At 43.7% G+C, this 20,054-nt stretch overlaps 1 protein-coding gene across 3 annotated transcripts in view; it reads left to right on the top strand.

Moving 5' to 3' along the window:
• PDE8B (phosphodiesterase 8B) overlaps positions 1-20,054 on the top strand; it is a 157,480-nt gene that overhangs the window by 78,182 nt on the left and 59,244 nt on the right. The gene's annotated exons all lie outside the window — the stretch shown is intronic.

Below are 20,054 nucleotides of genomic sequence, written 5' to 3'. Positions count from 1 at the left end.
AGATTTTGGATTGGGGCCCAGTAGCTTCTAGTTACTCCTCTGCTATGCATCACTACTTTGACAGCGAATGAGTAGCACATTAAAGGCCTATTCACAAATTGGGCCGTCATAGCCGTCATGGGAATACTGCTCTATACTCTGCAGCAAGGATGACCAGGACTATAGGAAAACTGATCTTATAACTCCCATAGATGTGAATGGGACTTACATTATTTTCACAATTCAGGAGCTGTGAAAACTTTGTAGCTTGCTGTGCAATGCTGCTTATGTAACTTCCATTCACTTCTATGGGAGTTACAGAAATAGTTACATAACTGTCACCCACTCCCGACCACCGCATACAGCTGGGACTAGGTTAGGTGAGTTCTGGTCCCCAAGATGGGACTCACATCTATTGGACTTTTAGGGCATAACCTGTGAAAATGCCCTAAAAGTCCTAGATGGGAATACTCTTTGGAGGTTGCCCAAAACCATTGAGATTTCTTGAGTTCATTTGGTAATAGTAAGACGAGAGCTGTGTGCAGGAATCTGTATGGTGACTCTATGTGCTATCCTATGGTACTGTTTGCCATGTATGCTGGGGATATTTTCTCAAGAAATTATGCTTTTATGTTAGGGAGAATAACTTCATTTTGCAGTGTCCAATGTAGCATGGAAACACTTTTTGTCACATTTGTTTCACATTTGCACAGAATCTGACAAAAAAACCATTTATGCCTACATATGAAAATGGAGCTAGAGTAGCGCCCCTTAGAAGTCTATTGAAATAGAATTTCAGCACTGCCCAACTCAGAGGTTGCACAGAGCCATAATAGGCACATGTGAATGAGGCCAGATGCTTATTCTTTAGGTTACGCATCAAAGGGATTATCTGAGACTGCAAAATTGATGGCCTATCCTTAGAATAAAGTCTCAATATCAGATTGGTGGTGGACCACCCCCACTTTTGAGAACATTGAAGGCGCAGCGGCTCTCCAACAACTGCTATGTCCCCTTTATTATTTACCAAGCACAGCTCTATACTGGTATGGTAGTGGATGTACCTGGAATTACATTTCAGCCCCATTCACTTGAATAGGAATAAGCTGCAGAGAACTGTAATACCAATTACAAAGGTACTGTTCAGAAATGGTTCTTGGTCATTAGTAGTAATTAATGCAGTCATCATTTAAAGGTAGTAGAATAGAATGTATTACTATGGTAATCTATGCTACAATCATAATCTTTCCATAGGAAAATCACTAGATCATCATAATACATGAAGTTTACAAATGAATATTACTGTATCAGAGCACTCAATTTTAGACAGGTAACAGACGAGAAAGTGAACAAATGGAAAGTAGATCAGAGACAACCCTGGAAATGAAGTAGGGGTGTGCAGCTAGAGATTTGTCCTCTTGGGTATCAGAGAGGAAGATAACATCTGTTGGAGCTGCATCTCCGTGGGACCAATAAAGTGGAGACATTGGTTTCTTGTCTTTCTCCATAGAGTATTCTTAATTATGAACACAGTCGTACAGTGACGTAAATTGTTCTGTTGTGATATTTACCAGTTTATGTATTTACTCGTGTAGCTGTATTACTGCTGGTCCCATATCTGTAAACTGTCCATAGAGAGCATATAAGTAAGATGAGTAGATCCAAGTATGGTCAACTCCGGTCAGATCCTGTATGAGCCTTCTGTTGGGTAATTGTTGAGTGTATTTCCAGACATATACAATACTCTATAAGGGCTCATGCCCACGAGCGTCGCGGGATACACCCGTGGATTTACGCCATCGGAGTACCATGATTAAAAACAAAAAAGGGCCTGCTGGTGATCGCGGAATTCCACACAGATTTTTGCAGTCTCTATTAAAGCTATATTGATGGAGACCTCCCGCGACATAAATGCGCAGCAAATAGAACATGCCACGATTTATTACCCGTAGAATTCCGCATGTGAGCATTGGCAGGCAGAAAGCTATTAGGTTTAGTAGAATCTAATAGCTGCGGGATTTCTGGTAGAAATCCATCCGTTGGCATTCACCCTAAGGGCGCATTGAGATGATCGTATATCGGCTGGGTTTTCACGCCCAGCCGATATACGGCGTCTCTCTCTGCAATGAGAGGAGGCGGAATGGGGCGGGGCTAAGTTCCGGGAATTAGCTCCGCCCCCTCCCCGCCTCTCCTCATTGAAAATAGTGCAGAGGGGTGAAGAGGAGGCAGAGAGGGGGCGGGAGCTCAGAGCACTGCTCTCGGCTCTTCCAGCCTCCTCCCCCTGCAGAGAGAGACGCCGTATATCGGCTGGGCGTGAAAACCCAGCCAATATAAGGTCGTGTGAATGCACCCTAAAGGTATTAGGCACATGTGGAAAAATACTTCAAAGTAAGAATGCTTATGAAAAATGAAGTGTTAATAGTTTACTTATGTCAATTAACAAAATGCAAAGTGAATGGACAAAAGAGAACCTAAATCATAATTTGGTGTGACCACTCTTTGCCTTCAAAGCAGCATCAATTCTTCTAGGTATACTTGTACAAAGTCAGGGATCTTGTAGGATTATAGTCAGGCGTATGATCAACCGATTATACTGAACGGGTGGTAATGATCATCATTTTCATATGTCAGTTGAAACAGACATTAACTAAAATAGAAATAGCTGTGTAGGAAACTAAGGCCTCATGTCCACGGGCAAAAGAAGAATTAAAATCCGCAGCGGATTTTAACTCTTCTCACGCCCGCGGATCCGCACCGCATAGGGATGTATTGACCACCCGCGGGTAGATAAATACCCGCGGATGGTCAATAAAAGTGAATTTAAAAAAAATGGAGCATGTAAAAAAACGCGACATGCTTCATTTTCGTGCGGGTCTCCCGCGACGACGGCTCCCGGAGGCTTCTATTGAAAGACCTAAAATAAGAATAACTCACCCGCAGCGGGCTGGGCACGTCTTCTCTTCCTCACGGCCGGATCTTTTTAGCTTTGGCTCGGCAGATGTGCCCGGCGCATGCGCGCGGCACACCGCCGACGTGGTGCCGAGTTCATCCGCCAGCCGAAGAAAGAAGATCCGGCCGTGAGGAAGAGAAGACGTGCCCCGCCCACTGCGGGTGAGTAAATTCTTTTAAATTCTTATTTTAGGCGCTCATGTCCGCGGGGCAGGAGGGATCTGCTACGGATTCTCCATGTAGAATCTGTAGCGGGCCTGATTTTCCCCGTTTTTCCTGCACGCGGATCCGCTCCCCATAGGGATGCATTAGACACCCGCAGGTAGTTAAATACCTGCGGATGTCATTTTTCCCTGCAGGCATGCAGGAAAAAATCCGGACATGCTCCATTTAGGTGCGGGTCTCCCATGGGAACGGCTCCCGCAGGCCTCTATTGAAGCCTATGGAAGCCGTCCGGATCCGCAGGAGACCTGCGCCTGAATTAAACTCACCTTCTCCGAGCGATGCAGGTCTTCCTTCCTTTGCAGCCGGAAACTTCTTTCTTCAGCCCGGCGGATGTGCCCGGCGCATGCGCGCGGCACGCAGCCGGCATGCCGAGCACATCCACCAGGCCGAAGAATGAAGATCCGGCCGCGAAGAAGGGAAGACCTGCACGGCCCGCAGCAGGTGAGTTTATTCTTATTTTCAGCCCTCATGTCCGTGGGGCAGGAGGGACCCGCTACGGATTCTCCATGGAGAATCCGTAGCGGGCCTGATTTTCCCCGTGGACATGAGACCTAAAAACTGGGTGAGGAACAGCCCATTACAGACAGTGAGTGTGGACCCACTGTGCCAACCAACCGGTTTGGCTTTGGGATACTTTTAAGGGCATTATCCTGATGGTTCCCTGGTATTTACCCTTTAACCCCTGTACAGGGATCTGGACTTCGCTGTGGGAAACCGAGCAGGCCGCTACCTCCTGGGGTAGTTTTGGTGTGGTTGGCAGCTGACCGCAAAACAGGTTGAACTATAAACAGAATCCAGTGCAATGTCAGGGCAGGCAGAGAACAAACATTATTCAGGTAAAAGTCCAGGAATCAGGGCAGACACAGAAGTCAGAGACAGGAGACCTTTGCTGGGTGACTGAGGCAAACCTACACCAATACTCAGGCAAGAAGCAGGATCCCCAGCTCAGCTAAATAGGAGGTCAATAGCTTATTACCTTGCAGCTGGGCTGAGAGCATTGGGGAGGATTAACTCATGCAGCGCTGATGGAAAGTACACAGCTAAGATTCCATTCATACAGGAGGGACAGAAAAAAGGCCAAATGACTGAACTATGCACAAAAGCATAGGAACTGGGTTGCAGAAAATGGCGACAGGTGTTCTGGATGGTAGCAGAAGGCAGTTTGTTCACCGGAGGGCTGGGAGAGCAATACAATATCAAGTGTCTGCAGACACCAGTGTTGAAGATGGCTGACTTTCCTTAGAATGGTGGAGGTTTCTTAGAAATTTGGGGCTGCATTTCATCATATGGAGTTAGGGATTTGGTCAGAACTAATTGGATCCTCAATGCTGAGAAATACAGGTAGATACTTATCAATCATACAATACCATCAGGGTGGTCTTTGATTGTCTCCAAATTTATTCTGTAGCAGGACAAGCTCCTCAGACATACAGCGAATGTCATTAAGAACTATATTCATCGTGATGAAGAACAAGGAGTTCTGGAAGTGATGATTTGGCCCCACAGAGCCTTGATATCAACATCATCAAGTCTGACTAGGATTGCATGAAGAGACAGAAGGATTTATGTAAGCCTACATCCACAGAAGATCTAGGGTTAGTTCTCCAAAATGTTTAGAACAACCACCCTGCCGAGTTCCTTCAAAAACTGTGTGAAAGTATACCTAGAAGAACTGATGCTGTTTTGAAGGCAAAGGGTGGTAACACCAAATATTGGGTTGAATTAGATTTCTCTTTTGCTCATTCACTTTGTATTTTGTTAAGTGACCAAAATGAGCCATTAACACTTGTGTTTTTTAAAGCATTCTTAGGCCACGGTCACACAGGGCGGATTCCCGACGGAAATGTTGCGGTTCGGCCGCAGCAAAAAACGCGACATTTCCGCCGGGAGAACCGCAGCGGAAAAAGCCGCTGTGGCTTTGAAGCGGCCCGGCCGCGTGCTCTTTTGCTGCGGCCGCTGCTCCCATAGAGGAGAGCGCGGCCGCAGCGGGAAAAAAAACCAAATAGACATGCTGCATTCGGCAAATCCGCGCTGCAGCAGCGGCTTCTGTCGGCTTAGCCGCAGCGAATTTGCCGTCCTGTGTGGACGAGATTTCTGAGAAATCTCATCCACATGGCTGGCTAATCCTAGGATTAGTGGCCGCATGCGGGCTTGCTGCGGCGAAATTCCGCACGGAATTTCTGCGGCAAATCCGCCCCGTGTGAACCTAGCCTTACTTTGCAAAAGTTTTAGGCAGGTGTGAAAAAACCCTGCACCTTGGAGAGCAGGATGCAATGTTTTCTACTGTATACGGGAGCACTGTATTTGCTTTTAAATGACAGTTGCAACATGCAAACTATATAATTTATAGGACATCGAGTTATTCCAGCTAGTTGGAAAGACGAAGAAGGCACACATATTTTACTTATTTGCTATATTTGATCCAAGATGTGGGGATCGCCCCTCATCAAAGTCCTCTAGGCACCTAAACTCCCTGGATCAGAAAGCAGATGGCTGGTAGTGGTAGTTGGGCTATTCGCTTTCACATATTTTTTGACATACATCTGCCGTGTCTGCTTTTATTAGATTATTTTGAATGATGGAAGTTTACATGTCATTCTGTATTTATATATTGCTACAAGGGAAGGACATTGAAATAATTTTTCGGCCCACGGGCCCAACGACCATGCAATTTCCCTGCCCTGCACACATACTGTACATAGAAACTCCTTCTGTTAGGTTACTGGAAAATGTTTGTTTTTTAACTGTATGGCTCCCTGATGTACGCAATGGGTGTATTCGGCGTTTACTAGATAGTACAGACGTTTATTAGGCAGTATAGAACTTATGAAATATACAATGATTGTGGCTCAGTTCCAAAACTTGGCCTATCTGTTGCTAATTTTCCCATGGAAATTGAATTGTAAAGGGTGTAATTGGGCATTTCTGAAACCACAATGCCTAAAATGTAAGATTTCCTCACTCCTATAGAAAAAGTGAGATTGTTAAAAATGTGCATCAGGAGACTGAAGAATGTGGTAAATCCAAGATGGGAAACACATTTCTCCCAAAATGGGATAATGCCCGATGGAAGGAGGTAAGGGACCAAATCTCCAGGTCTATTTTCTTTAGCCCACGCAAGTCTTACATACATTCACCATAACCCCTCGAGCCGAACCCATTGCTATGGTGGAACCAATTCAAAGCCTATGCAAGGGGAGCTGCTGTATGGTAAGACCTTAGTCAGACGGGCGTTTTTTCGCGCGATTTGCGGATCGCATGACGGATGCGCATACACAAATCGCGTGACCGGTGCGCGCAAGTCGCCCGCAAATCGCCCGAAAATCTGCTCCTAGCCGCGTTTCATTAGAAACGGGCCGGAGCTGTCCAGTGCATTGCATTCAATGGAGACGGCAAAAGAGCCGGCTCCATTTAAAGCAATGCGCTGCGGGCGAGCCCGGGATGAATTGTCGGGAAGGGCTTAAATATATAAGCCCTTCCCTGCAATTCATCCTAAAATGTGTTAAAATAAACAAAAATTGTATACTCACCTTCTCCCGGCAGCCGGAGCTCCGCGCGGCCGTCCTGCAGTGGGTGTGAAGGGGGTGTGAGTCAGACCTGCCCCCTGATTGACTCAGCGCTGAGCCAATCAGAGGCATGTCTCACTCACACCCATTCATGAATGGATGTGAGTCAGACCTGCCCCTGATTGGCTCAGCGCTGAGAGGCAGCAGTCACTCACCCATTCATGAATTCATGAATGGGTGTGTGAGTGAAACCTGCCTCTGATTGGTCAGGGCTGTGACCAATCAGAGGCAGATTATTCAGCAGGCGGGGATTTTAAAGCCCCGCCGGCTGAATAGTGCCGAGAAGCAGTTCAGGAGAACTGACAGCGGCCGCGGCTGGACTCCGGCTGCAGCGGAAAGGTGAGTATACAATTTTTTTTTATTTTAACACATTTTAGGATGAAATGCAGGGAAGGGCTTATATATTTAAGCCCTTCCCGACAATTCACCCCGCGCACGCCGGCAGCCCATTGCTTTCAATTCAATGGGCAAACATCGTTCTTCTCTGTCACAGCTGTTACAGCTGTGGCAGAGAAGAATGATTTGTCTTCTATATGTTCTCAATGGGGTCGGCGCTGCTGCCGCTGGCCCCATTGAGCGCATATAGAGAAGAGAACAGGAATCGCAGATCGCAGATAGGTGCGATCTGCGATTTTTTTGTTCTATAATTTATCGGACGAGCGCATAAAAATGGTTTTATAAAATCGCCGGACGCATGCGCATGCGCAAATCGCGGCTAAAAACGCCCGTCTGACTAAGGCCTAAGAAAGCAGATCTGGTAGACCCATACCACCTGAGCCTTAGAGTGTCTGAGGAATTTGCAATCCAATTTTTAGTAGAGCCTGACCTACAAATTGATAAAAAGGATTTAAAGGACCATTAGGGTTCACTCAAAGGCAGAAGACCCTCCTTTGTCTTTGCTTGCACTAAAACCTAGGTAAGAAAAGAATTGTGTCTTCAAACTAGATAAAAGCTTTTTAACCAGGCAAAGCAGAGTTTGGATGGAGGGAGATAAGGAAAAAGGACAGTGTGTGCTATAACAGGCAATACACCGTTAGACAGACTGCACCCTTAACCCTTTCCATTACAATTTTGGATTCATGGTTTCCTAAAAGGCTTTTTCTTTTTGCTGCTATACAATGGTGCCATCTGCTGGCTAAAGCCAGTGTGTGTGTGCTAGAAAGGCTCCGACAGCGGAGTGGCTGGTAATAGACAGTAAGAATACCCTGTCGGACACCTTCTGACATTGGAGCTGTACAAGCTTCAATCAGAATGTAGGAAGACGTCAGACAGTGGATTGGAAAGGGTTAACTTGTAATACCTCTTTGTACTGAGCAAGGTAAGATGAGGTTTGATAACATTGAACAGAGTAACCATATTTCCCAATTTGCTGGAATTTTAAAACAATTGCATTCAAGAATGCAAGAAATACTGTCAGGAACCAAACCTCTAATGGAAATTAATATAAATTCTGTCAAGTTTATAGATGGGTTCTTAAGAGAAAAAAAAACAGTTATGGTGCGACTTTGGAACTTGTGCTAAAGTAGTAAAAAAACAAAAAGACATCTATATAAAGTTAGTATCGCAACAATCGTGTTGATGTAGATATGAAAATTATCATGTAATTTTTACCGAATAGTGACCACCGGAAAAAACAAAACCCAAAAAACAATAGGGCAGGATACATAGAAGATAAATAGCTTCCACACTGCTATAAGTGCCTGTAGATTTTATGTCAACAAACTATAGGGTTACTTACTCCAAAGAGGAGACCTATGGATCCAACAGGTCTCCTCTAACTAGACGAGAGGTCACCATTAGGTATGCAGATAACGTCCAAAGCTTTATTCCATGACGTAAGGAAATGTATAAACATGATTACTTGGCGACGCATTTCGAAGGCTACCACTGGCCTTTTTTGAAGCACCTGACTACTAGACAGTAAACAGATTTATAGCTCTCGCTATGGTTTAGCCATGGCTTCTGATTGGTTATTCAAACACGCACCCATCAGATGATGCCACTTGGATGCGTGGTCATGTCGCCGTGTTTTTCAAAAAGGTGTCCTGAATTTATCTAAATAAAAGGGAGATGATCGCTATATTTTTCCCTTTTTAAAAATGGAGGAAACAGAACAAGTGGTCACATCATAGATTTAACATGGTGAGCCGCCGGAAGTAGATGGTCACCACTGGTGATCATGTGACGGATGGCCAGAATAAGATGGCTGCCATCACTGCTCACCTAGAAGGAATGAGAGGACGCACAGCCCCTACATGCACCTGCAGCACCCCCAAGGGGTACCCCGAACACTTGGCAGGTGCTGGGAGGGTCAAGTGTTGGCTTGTCACAGCGGTACTTAGCAGGCTCCTTTCCCAGAGGGATGACACATACCCAAGGCCAGAGCAGGACTGCAGGCCACCATTGACACCCCTAGGATAGGGAATGCCACTAAACAGGATGATGGGGGTAGTAGTTGTCATGGGTGACGCAACCGTTCCCACACACTGGTATGCTACATGGCGGAGAATAATTACAGACACAGATTTCTAGTACCTCGAGTCCCCAGGAACGGTTAGAGCCCGGTATGAACTTTACTTGAGAATAACATAGAGCAAACAGATTTTACACAGTCACACAGGTACAATCTTCACAGTGCAGGTAAAAAAAAGAGGAGTCAGCGAGGATACACAGGATGAAACCATTATCTGTATGGTACCGCTCCTGGACAGGGAGCACTCCAGAGGAGGAAGGGGGGTAGGGTCACTCCATAGACACTCTGGCAGCAATTATTGACTTTCAGTATTTGTACCCCGCACTTGGAGACGTGTGGGTGTAGCTTGCTAGCGTACTTCTACGCGGGGATCCTACCTTTGGGCGGCCGCATAGAGATTTTAAACGTGGAAGAATTCACTAGTACCTCTGCACTGGCCTTGTCAGGGTAAGAGATTACTTACTAAGGCTTGCTCTCTGATTTGGAACTAACTCCACTTGCATCCAGAATTCAGTCACTATGAGATATCTCTCTTCCTCCTCCATCTTCACCACAAGGAAGCTGAAGGTGCTTCCATGTAGCTCTGTGTTAGGTGGCACTCTTGCTACTTCAGAAGATGGAACTCAGAACCTTTTCCCGCTCTCAAGCACTCCTATTTCTGCCTTCACTTGTACCACATGACATGAAACTGATACAGGCAGACTATGATTTTATGAACGTTAACCTCTCAAGCACCGCAGCTGTGCAACACACACTAGGTATAACAAGACAGGCTTGCACAGTGCATCTACATAAGACAAACATGTATAACATTTATGGAGGAGACCCGGATGATGTTATGGGACACTACACACCCGCCGCCCCATACCATCCTACTATATCTGTTGATGTAGTATAAAGTGAAGAAACCACTGCCATATAGAAGGGAATTAATCTATAAAAGCTATTGGCACAATCCAATACATAGAAATATATAGCAAAATATGTTAATAGATTATATTTAAACAAGGGGTCCTTATATGGTTCCTGCACACATAGGGATCTTGTGTTGTCTTTGTTTATTCCTGGCAGTTCATGGAAATGACTCTATTCTGCTCTAAGAAGCTCTAAAAGTTTTTGCATTTCAAAATGTTGGTAATTTGGTTGGAATTTTCTAGGTTTTTAGTGTTGGAATAAAATTTCAATTTGTGTATTGGACAGAATGAGCAGCCCTTCATGCCAGCAATTTATAGCTTGCTTTCTTGTCTCGCTATTTAAAGTAAACCTAAGTATTTCTGTAAGAGGGGGCGTTCTCAGAAAAATATAACAATACTACTGATAGAATTTCAACTCAGGAAAGGCTTTTAGGTATGTAATAGTTAAGCTTCTGCAGCTCCCCACGCATGTTCCTAACATGCTCCTTCTGCCCCTTTAATCCACTGTTTAGAAAGCAAAGAAGAAAATCCACTAAAATTGCTCCCTGGTGCTAACTTCTCTGGTTATGTATTGTATAAACACCCCCTTTGTCACGGAAAGGAAAAAAAAAGTGAAATTAATTTACTGGGAAAGCATACTTCTGAACACTGCATACTGTGTGATGACTGATGATGTAAAACTAAACACAAGTATAGTTTTTGTACAGGTCCACATGCTATTGTGAATAACTTGGATAAAACATGATATTTTTGGATCCTATAGCTAATCTCTTAAAAGAGTACATTTTTTGGGTCGCTTGTTTTATCACTATTGGAATGTAACAAATAAATGAAACAATATGTAATTGATGCTGTAGGCCCATGATGGCGAACCTTTTAGAGACCCAGTGCCCAAACTGCAACCCAAAACCCACTTATTTACCGCAAAGTGCCAACACATCAGGGGGCGGGGCTTATCACAACGCATGATTTTACCTCAGTAGTTATAAAAAGGACAGGGCTGTTTCAAAATAGACAGGGTGCAGCTTTTGACTGCTTTTGGCATTTTTTTTCACAAGAATATTTGATGGTGATTGTAGTAGTATTTCACCTCCTGAATGCAAATATGTTGTTAGAATTTTTCCATCAGGCAGGGTTTTTTTTCTGACACACATATGAAGTTTTATAAAATTAGTACTTATGAAGTCAACATTAGGTGAAATACAGTTTGCCTACAAAGTTTTTGATGATGATTGACGGGAATATTTTGCTTCTGGGACGTCTCTCTTCATTGTCAAGCAGTAGTCAGCCACTTACCTTGGTACCGCTGTTCCATTGTACAAATCTGGTGATGGAGACTCTCGACATGCCGGTCACTGACAGCCCCAAGATCTTCTGGGAAGAAGTCCAGGTGGGAGTCCAAGAAGGGACGTTCTAAGAACATATTGCATCCCATAGCCTGATATGATTTCACAAGATCACTCACTAGATCACAACAGTTTTCTGATTTTTGATTTTCAAGAAAAGAAGACATTTTTGAACGACAACCACCCTGCTTTTTAAAAATGTATTAAACAGTTCCTAGAATTTTTCATCATCCATCACTGATCTTATTTCTGGCCCTATAAAAATTCAGTTTTGCATCACTAACTTAGTGAAATTTAGATTTCAAATGCAAAAATGTTGCAGTTCTGTCATTTGCTTTTACAAATTGTTTCATCAGTCCCAGTTTTATATGCAGTGGAGACAAACACACTTTTTTATACACTTAGGCCAGCCTCACACAACCGTATTTGTATTGTAGATTCCGCGATCGTAGTCCGCGTGGATAACCCGTGGTAAAACGCGAGCATTGAAGGGCATGCATTTTTAATTCTTCATTCACATTCGTGGATATGAATTGCATATTCCACGAGTGGAAGAAAAATCATAGCATGCTCTATGGGCTGCGGGTACCCGCGTCATGGCTAAGCATTGCTGCCGGAAATACAAATAAACAAAAAAAGAAAACACTTCAGCCTCCGAGGAGCAGGCCATGGCCTAGGAGACAGTGGGGTAGAGTTTGGGCCTTGTCACAGTGGCTCTACTGTCTTCCACCCAGACGGTGACCAGTGAAATGTCCAAGAGCCAAGGGCAGGTTAATAAATGGGAAAACCCAATTTTGGATTACCTTAGTCTCTCTTGTCACGGGTGATGCCACCGTTCCTTCTGCAGCGGGAAATACCTAGTTGTCGGAGTTAATCTTCTCTCTCGCAGCTTCCGTAGGAGAATTCCAAGTTGAGAGAGTAAATTCACACACACACACACACGGATACTCTTTAAGACACAGCCTCCAGAAACAAATGGGCGACTAGTCGTTTTACTTCGATTTCCAATAGCCAAACAGTTCAGCAGTTTCTTAATAAATGGTGTGACAGGGAGACCTCACAGGATCACAGGAGAAACCACAGCCAAAGTTCTCTGTAGGTCCTGGCCCGGCACCATGCTTACTTTCCTCTCTCGATCTTTACCGGTACACACTCATGAGTAGAAACATACTGTTGAACTTCTAGGGGTTGACAGTCTCCGACAATCACTAGTCCATTCTCTCAGCTTCCTCCATTCTGTAGCACACAGATTGAAGGTACCTGTGTCGGATTCCTGCAGAGCTACCCACGTTCCTCTCTCTGACAAGACCATTACAGAACCCTCTCGGAACTCTCTGGGAACTCCCTGGGAACTCTCTCTGCACACCGCTTGCAAGCACATATATCAAGCATCATAACGTGAGGAACAAAAAGATACAAAATCCACAGAGTCATCTCACATACCAGACACTTAACCCTTTCAGTGCTGCAGTACATAGACAATTACATGTATACAGTTATGGAGGGGCCCCGTTGTACTGGGCCACTACAACTGTTCTGTGCATGATGAACTGTGATCCTCCAGTTAATGAAGGCATGCAGGGTCATTGGCTGGGATCACAGCTGGAATCTGCCCTACTCGTGTAAGCCCGGCCTTAGGTGCCACAAAAAACCCTGCTGATGGAAAAATTCGAACATATTTGAATTCAGGAAGTGAAATACTACTAGAATCACCATTAAATATTCCTGTGAAAGAAATCATGTTGACCAGTGTAATTGTTCAGATTCTCGGTGGAACGTGGGAATCGGCCAGTGTAAAAGGGCCCTTAGGGAGAGCAACTAGTAGGGTTAAGGAAACACTGTATGTATGCTCCTCTGGGAAAGTTATGCAAATCCAAAGATGGAACAATGCCTCCATAGCGCCACCTGTTAGAAGACAGCCTTCCTGCAAGTCAATGTCAGAGCTTTTAACAAACTTTGTAATAATGACTAGGAGTATAAGACAAAACCAGAGGTAAAGATAACCGTGTAGAGATAGACTATTTCAGGGAAAATGGGGGGGGGTTGCCCCTCATCAGTGTACAGTAGGTTGCGGACCCACGTCATAGGCCATTCACTGAGTTAACCAGCTCATTTTGAAGAGGATTAGTCCTGTCATTATGAGTGCACACATAAGTAGTCCGCTGTACACAATAAGCGGCAGCTTTGTAGGCGGACAGCAGGGGATCAGCGAGGAAGGTAAGTATGAGAGTCACATCCCTCAGTGTTCCAGCTCCTATGAACCCATAACTTTTCTTTATGGGGCTCATGGAACTGACAATGTCTCTTATGAATGACAGATAACAGAGGTCGTAGCAGCGTAACAGAAGGATCAGTCTGGCTGCTGCATTAATGATGGAGTAAAACAAATTAAAAAACTAGAAATGATGGGAGTAGTCATCCGCGAGGGAGGAAGCACTTATCTGGTTTGTTCTTAGGTTTGGGACTAATGGAAATCACTATCAGTAGCAGTCCGGGACATATCTGCATGACAAGAACGGTAGAACATGGGAAATGTAAGTTCTACACCTAGAGTAGTTTTTGTTTCTGGGAATATGCTGTAAGCTGCAGGTTCACTGAGTTCATGTGAAAGGAACAATTGTGAGCAGGTCACCAAGCAACTAGCTTTCCATCTTTTAATGAGTGGTAAATAATGAGTGGCAGATGGGCTGCTGCGGCTCTAGGTGGCCTCTCAGAGCAGCTCTAATTTGTTTTGGCTAGTTTTATGGAAACCCTGTAATATGCAATAAATATATATATTATTTCTACGGAACAACCTAAAAGAACTAATTCTGTCTGTGCAAGATACATTTACATGGGCAATTTTCCAGCACGATTTCTATGTGTTGCGAGATGCACAAAAATCGCCTGGGAAAAGAACCCAATGTTTTTAATGGGTGCATTTATATGTGCAAGAAGCGATGAGTGAGAAAAATTGTAGTATGTCCTATTTTTGAGCAATTTTGTTGAAGAATCACCAATTCTTTCCTATGGGAGCAGATAAAACATGCAAGTGCGATGTGATGTTTTTCCTCCCATAGGAAATGAAGGCTGGTTTTTACACGCGTGTAAAACTAAAGTGCAGTGATGTGATTTTTTTTCCCCAAAATGCATCCCACTCACCTAAAAATCTCATGTTTGCAGGTGTCATATCGGCCTAAATCTCTCAGACCAATATTGCACTCGCCTGCGTAAATGCACACCAGGGGCTCACTCACACTGGCATATGTGGCCCGTGTATTAAGCAGGACTCACAGATGTGGTTGTGCATTTATTTGCAAACGCAATATGAAGAGAATAGAACCTCTTGATTTAAACAGGTTTGTCCCTATTAACCGTTTTGCGTGTGAGCGAAACGCCCCCCTACAGCATTCTCTGTTTTTGTGCACATTTGAACACTCAATACCCCATGTGATTGCGCAATACGCTGCACTATTTTGTGGGAAAAAGAACACATCTGGAACTAATTAGGCTAAGTGCCCTTATAAATTGGGACATTGTGAAATGGCCCTGCAAGTGCAAGAAATACGGTAATATGCACAAAAAAGAAAACAGGGTGTTGTTATTGGCGTTAATGCACTGCGCTTATGCAAGCATTTTTGTGCATATGCCCGTGTAAGGCCGCGCCCCAGGTGCATATTTTTTAATGTGTATAATACCCAGTGCACAGCAAATACATGTCACATGAGTTTCGGTATTTATTGATGCGCTCCCTTCTGGTAGTATAAATAGTAGTAAAATACCTCACTCTCTCCTCTACTGTCCAGTTTCCGGAATACCCTTTTGATAGGCATCCATGCATGCCACCCTTGGCAGACTTCAATAGGCTGGCCCATTGGCATCTTGCAATTGCATCCTGGAAGGTCAATGGGGCACCAGAGCCTCCCTTTCAGGTAACTGTTTAGATGCACGCTCTACTTTGATTGACGCGATGGATGCAAGCAATGATTGCAGCAGTGGTTGGTGCCTGGAAACTGTCAAAAACAACTGATAGCTGCTGGCTATAGAATAGACTTCATTCCTGAACCTGCTTCATACACCGCTCACAACTGCACAATTATTTATATATATATATCAGTGGCAAGTTGGGGTACACTTGCCTTGGACCGTTGACCTCTCACACATGAAAATGGCGCACCACACATGTAGAAACTGCTCAGGAGATGTGGATTTCTTTATCTGGCTCCTGCCAGCCTTTATTTTCACAGCAAATCATATAACATCAAAATACACAGTCCAAATAAGCACCCCACCTGGGTGTGGAGTTTAGGGTCGTCTTCCCTGTCAAACTCCGGTCTGCACTAGACCCTGGGCTAGCAGCCCTTCAAGCTCCACGAATCTTGCTCTCTCTTAGCCAACGTCTCTCTCAACTTGGATGTGAGTCCAGGGTTGTCGTCCCTGTCGGACTCTGGCCTTTGCTAGGCCACCAGCCAGCAACCCCTTCGCTCTGCTGCGCTGGTCCTCTCCCCTCAACCTGATTCTGGCAGGAACTGGCCCTTTTCTAGTTCCTGCTCCACCCCTTTGTGTTAACCCTAGCAACAGAAGTCTTGTCTGCAGCCCTCTACAGGCCCTTCTGTGTACTGCACTGCTACTATATATATATATATATATATATATATATATATATATATATACTAGCTTACACGTCGCGCGTTGCTGCGAAGACAGACAGACAGACATTCATACATTCGTTTTATATATCTAGATAACAACCAATCACAGCGCAGCTTTTTTATGTTACCTCAGTGGTATAATATTTAACAACCAATCGCAGCGCAGCTTACATGTTACCTCAGCTTTATAATATATAACAACCAATCACAGCGCAGCTTTCATGTTACCTCAGCAGTAAGAGAAATAACAACCAATCACAGCGCAACTTTTATTCTGCCTCAGCAATATAAAAAATAGCAACCAATCACAGCGCAGCATTCATTTTACCTCAGCGGTATAATATATAGCAACCAATCACAGCACAGCTTTCATGTTGCCTCAGCATTATAAGAAATAGCAACCAATCACAGCGCAGCTTTCTTGTTACCTCAGCATTCTCAATATGCAGCAATTGTCTTGCAAAACGTTCGGCGGATGCATCATTTTGTAGTTGAACACTCATCCCGTTGCTCGTAATGCCTTTTGCTTTCGTGCTTGAGATGGAAATCAAATGATCTTTGTCTGGGGGGGCATAACTGTCGACGACGCTCGCACGCGCGCCACCTATCATAGGATAGATGTACTATGCCTATAATCTTCCCAGGAGTGTACTCAACAACTTCCCAATGTTTCATGGTGATTGGATGAATAGTGCAGTAATGCATAAAGGACAGACAGACAGACATTCATTTTTATATATATATATAGACATCAGGAAGTGAGAGAGTTAGATTCCATACATAAAATTTGCAGCGCAACTTTTATTCTGGCTCAGCAATATAAAAAATAGCAACCAATCACAGCGCAGCATTCATTTTACCTCAGCGGTATAATATATAGCAACCAATCACAGCACAGCTTTTATTTTACCTCAGCATTCTCAATATCCTATTTATGACATAATCAATGCTCGTGCCAAATTTTGCGCTTAGGATTGAATAATCGAGTTGGGACCCATTACCTTTTCCTATTTATGACATAATCAATGCTCGTGCCAAATTTCCCATTTCTATGACACCGGAAAGTGAGAAAATAACATTCCGTACGTAAAATTTGGACGCTAATTCTTTTGTGCATAGAATTGAATAATCGAGTTGGGACCCATTAGCTTTTCCTATTTATGACATAATCAATGCTCCTGCCAAATTTCGAGTTTCTATGACATTGGGAAGCGAGAAAATTAGATTCCGTACGTAAAATTTGGACGCTAATTATTTTGCGCATAGAATTGAATAATCAAGTTGGGACCTATTAACTTTTCCTATTTATGTCATAATCAATGCTCGTGCCAAATTTCGAGTTTTAATGACATTGGGAAGCGAGAAAATTAGATTCCGTACGTAAAATTTGGGCGCTAATTCTTTTGTGCTTAGGATTGAATAATCGAGTTGGGACCCATTAACTTTTCCTATTTATGACATAATCAATGCTCGTGCCAAATTTCACGTTTCTATTACATTGGGAAGCGAGAAAATTAGATTCCGTACGTAAAATTTGGACGCTAATTCTTTTGTGCATAGAATTGAATAATCAAGTTAGGACCCATTAGCTTTTCCTATTTATGACATAATCAATGCTCATGCCAAATTTCAAGTTTCTATGACATTGGGAAGCGAGAAAATTAGATTCCGTACGTAAAATTTGGACGCTAATTCTTTGGCGCATAGAATTGAATAATCGAGTTGGGACCCATTAGCTTTTCCTATTTATGACATAATCAATGCTCGTGCCAAATTTCATGTTTCTACGATATCGGGAAGTGAGAGAATTAGTGGCAATGATGGAAATCGAACGATCTACGTGGGGGGGTTGTAACTGTCGATGACGCACGCATGCGCGCCATTTATCGTAGCATAAATATACTATGCCTATAATCTTCCCAGGAGTGTACTCAACAACTTCCCAAAGTTTCATGGCGATCGGATGAATGGTGTAGTAGCGCATAAAGGACAAACAGACAGACAGACACGCACGCATACAGACATACATTCAATTTTATATATATAGAAGATATATATATACTGTATATATATATATATATATGGCAGTCATGAATGGGTAAAGTTATGACTGCTGGGAGATTCTTCAACCAAAACTATCATTTTAGTTTTTGGGTAGCACTTCATTGGAGATTCATCTGTTTGTGGCAAATGTTGCACAGAGGGGCTTTTGCACAAAAAAAAGGCCTGAGAGGAGGCCAGCAGGGCCGTGGGCGGAGGCGGGACATGACAAGGTTAACAGGGAGTGGGAAAGAAGGGGTTAACAGGAGGGGGAAGAGGTGGCGTCTGGAAGTGCAAGAAAGGAAAGAAGAGGAGAAACACAAGAGCAGGAGCTACAGTTGGAAGAGGAAGATGAAGGAGAGAACATCAAGGAGAACTAGGAAGTCCAAGGCTACAGCAAGGAGCGAGTCTATTATACCCGGGTCATACTTTTAGCACCATCTTGGGAGAGTTAAGGATGTTTCAACTTCTATAGATTTGTGGAGATCTAGGCTTTGCGGCTCATATACGAGATTTCAAAGATTCCAATACCTTCTGAAGTTGAGGAATCTTCTTTTTTGCTTTGTATATTTTACCCGTGGCTTCCGATAGTGATTAACAAACAGCTATCCATAGATCATTCTAGATTGCCATGTGCAATGTTTGACTGTAAGTATTGTTAGTGTTCTTCACTAGATACACATCCTCAGGCAGGGAACACATAGAGAGGATGGATTTCCTCTTGCAAACAATGACACGAGAACATGAAGACACAGATACTATTGTTACTATGATTTATTTATAGTAGAAACTTTATAAAGAACTCAATTTGTTCTTTGAGTACAGTTACTACAAGAAACTCCAATTGTTTCTTCTAGTAGGATCTGATTTTTCCACCTTAGGCGGCGTTCACATGGTGGAAGCCACTTTGTTTTTTTCCGTACAGATTCCATCTTAAAATCTGTGGTGGAAATCCATGGCTAAGCTAAGCCAAGCCATGGATTTCTGCTGCACAATTTCACTTCAGTACACCATGAAGCCGCATACGAATTAAGACCTTTTCAATGGGCATATCCATGAATGGATTTCCTGGTGCAAATTCGGTGTAGAATCATGTCACTTCTTCTTTTTCACATGTGTATATCAAGTCTGTGTGTGAAAAAAGTCCAAGCTTTACAGATCCTGATGCAGAAGTAAATCAAAGTAATTAAAAATAATAGTGCATGGATTTGATGCAGATTCTGGGTACAATCCTCTGCAAAAAATCGCAGTGTGAATATGTGCTGTAGATTTGTTGGTGTTTTTCGGCAGTAGGAAATCCCCAGCAAATTCACAATTTAACTTTACGTTGATAACTATGTGACAAGTCATCTTATGTTAAGCCACTAGAGTTGAGCCAAAGTACTCTTCCGAGCTTGATGCTCGTTCAAGTATTAGCATACTCGATGGTGCTCGTTACTCGAGCGAGCATCACGCCGTGTTCGACCCCGCCCCAGTTTTCTGCCCCTCCCCACTGTGACGTGTCAGTTTTGGCCCCTCCCCACGTCAATGGCAATTTTTTTGGCTGGCTGGCTGGGAGAGAGAGAGAGAGAACACGAACCAAAAAAAAAGCTCGGCACCCGGCGTCCAACAAACAAAAATGCTTGAGTCTGGGGGTTCGTTACTCCAGTAGAGCTCTCGAATTTTACAAAAAGCTCAACTCGAATAACGAGGACCATTTAGGTGCTCGCTCATCTCTATAAGCCACTGAAAAGCAAATGTTATCTTATCTTAACCCCTTAACGACCAGCCCATAGTGTTTTTACGTCCTCCCGAAGTGGGCTTTATTCTCTGAGGACGTAAAAACATGCTTCCTGCAGAGAATAATGCCCCTCGGGCTGTGGACGTGACAGCTCCATGCTGTTGGTGTCCGCAGGTAGCTGACAGCATGGAGCTGTCATACCGGGCTGTTC

Source organism: Eleutherodactylus coqui, chromosome 5, assembly GCF_035609145.1.
Source record: "Eleutherodactylus coqui strain aEleCoq1 chromosome 5, aEleCoq1.hap1, whole genome shotgun sequence".
NCBI lineage: Eukaryota > Metazoa > Chordata > Amphibia > Anura > Eleutherodactylidae > Eleutherodactylus > Eleutherodactylus coqui.
Note: the sequence above shows the minus strand (reverse complement) of the source record. Positions and strands in the feature narration are given on the sequence as shown.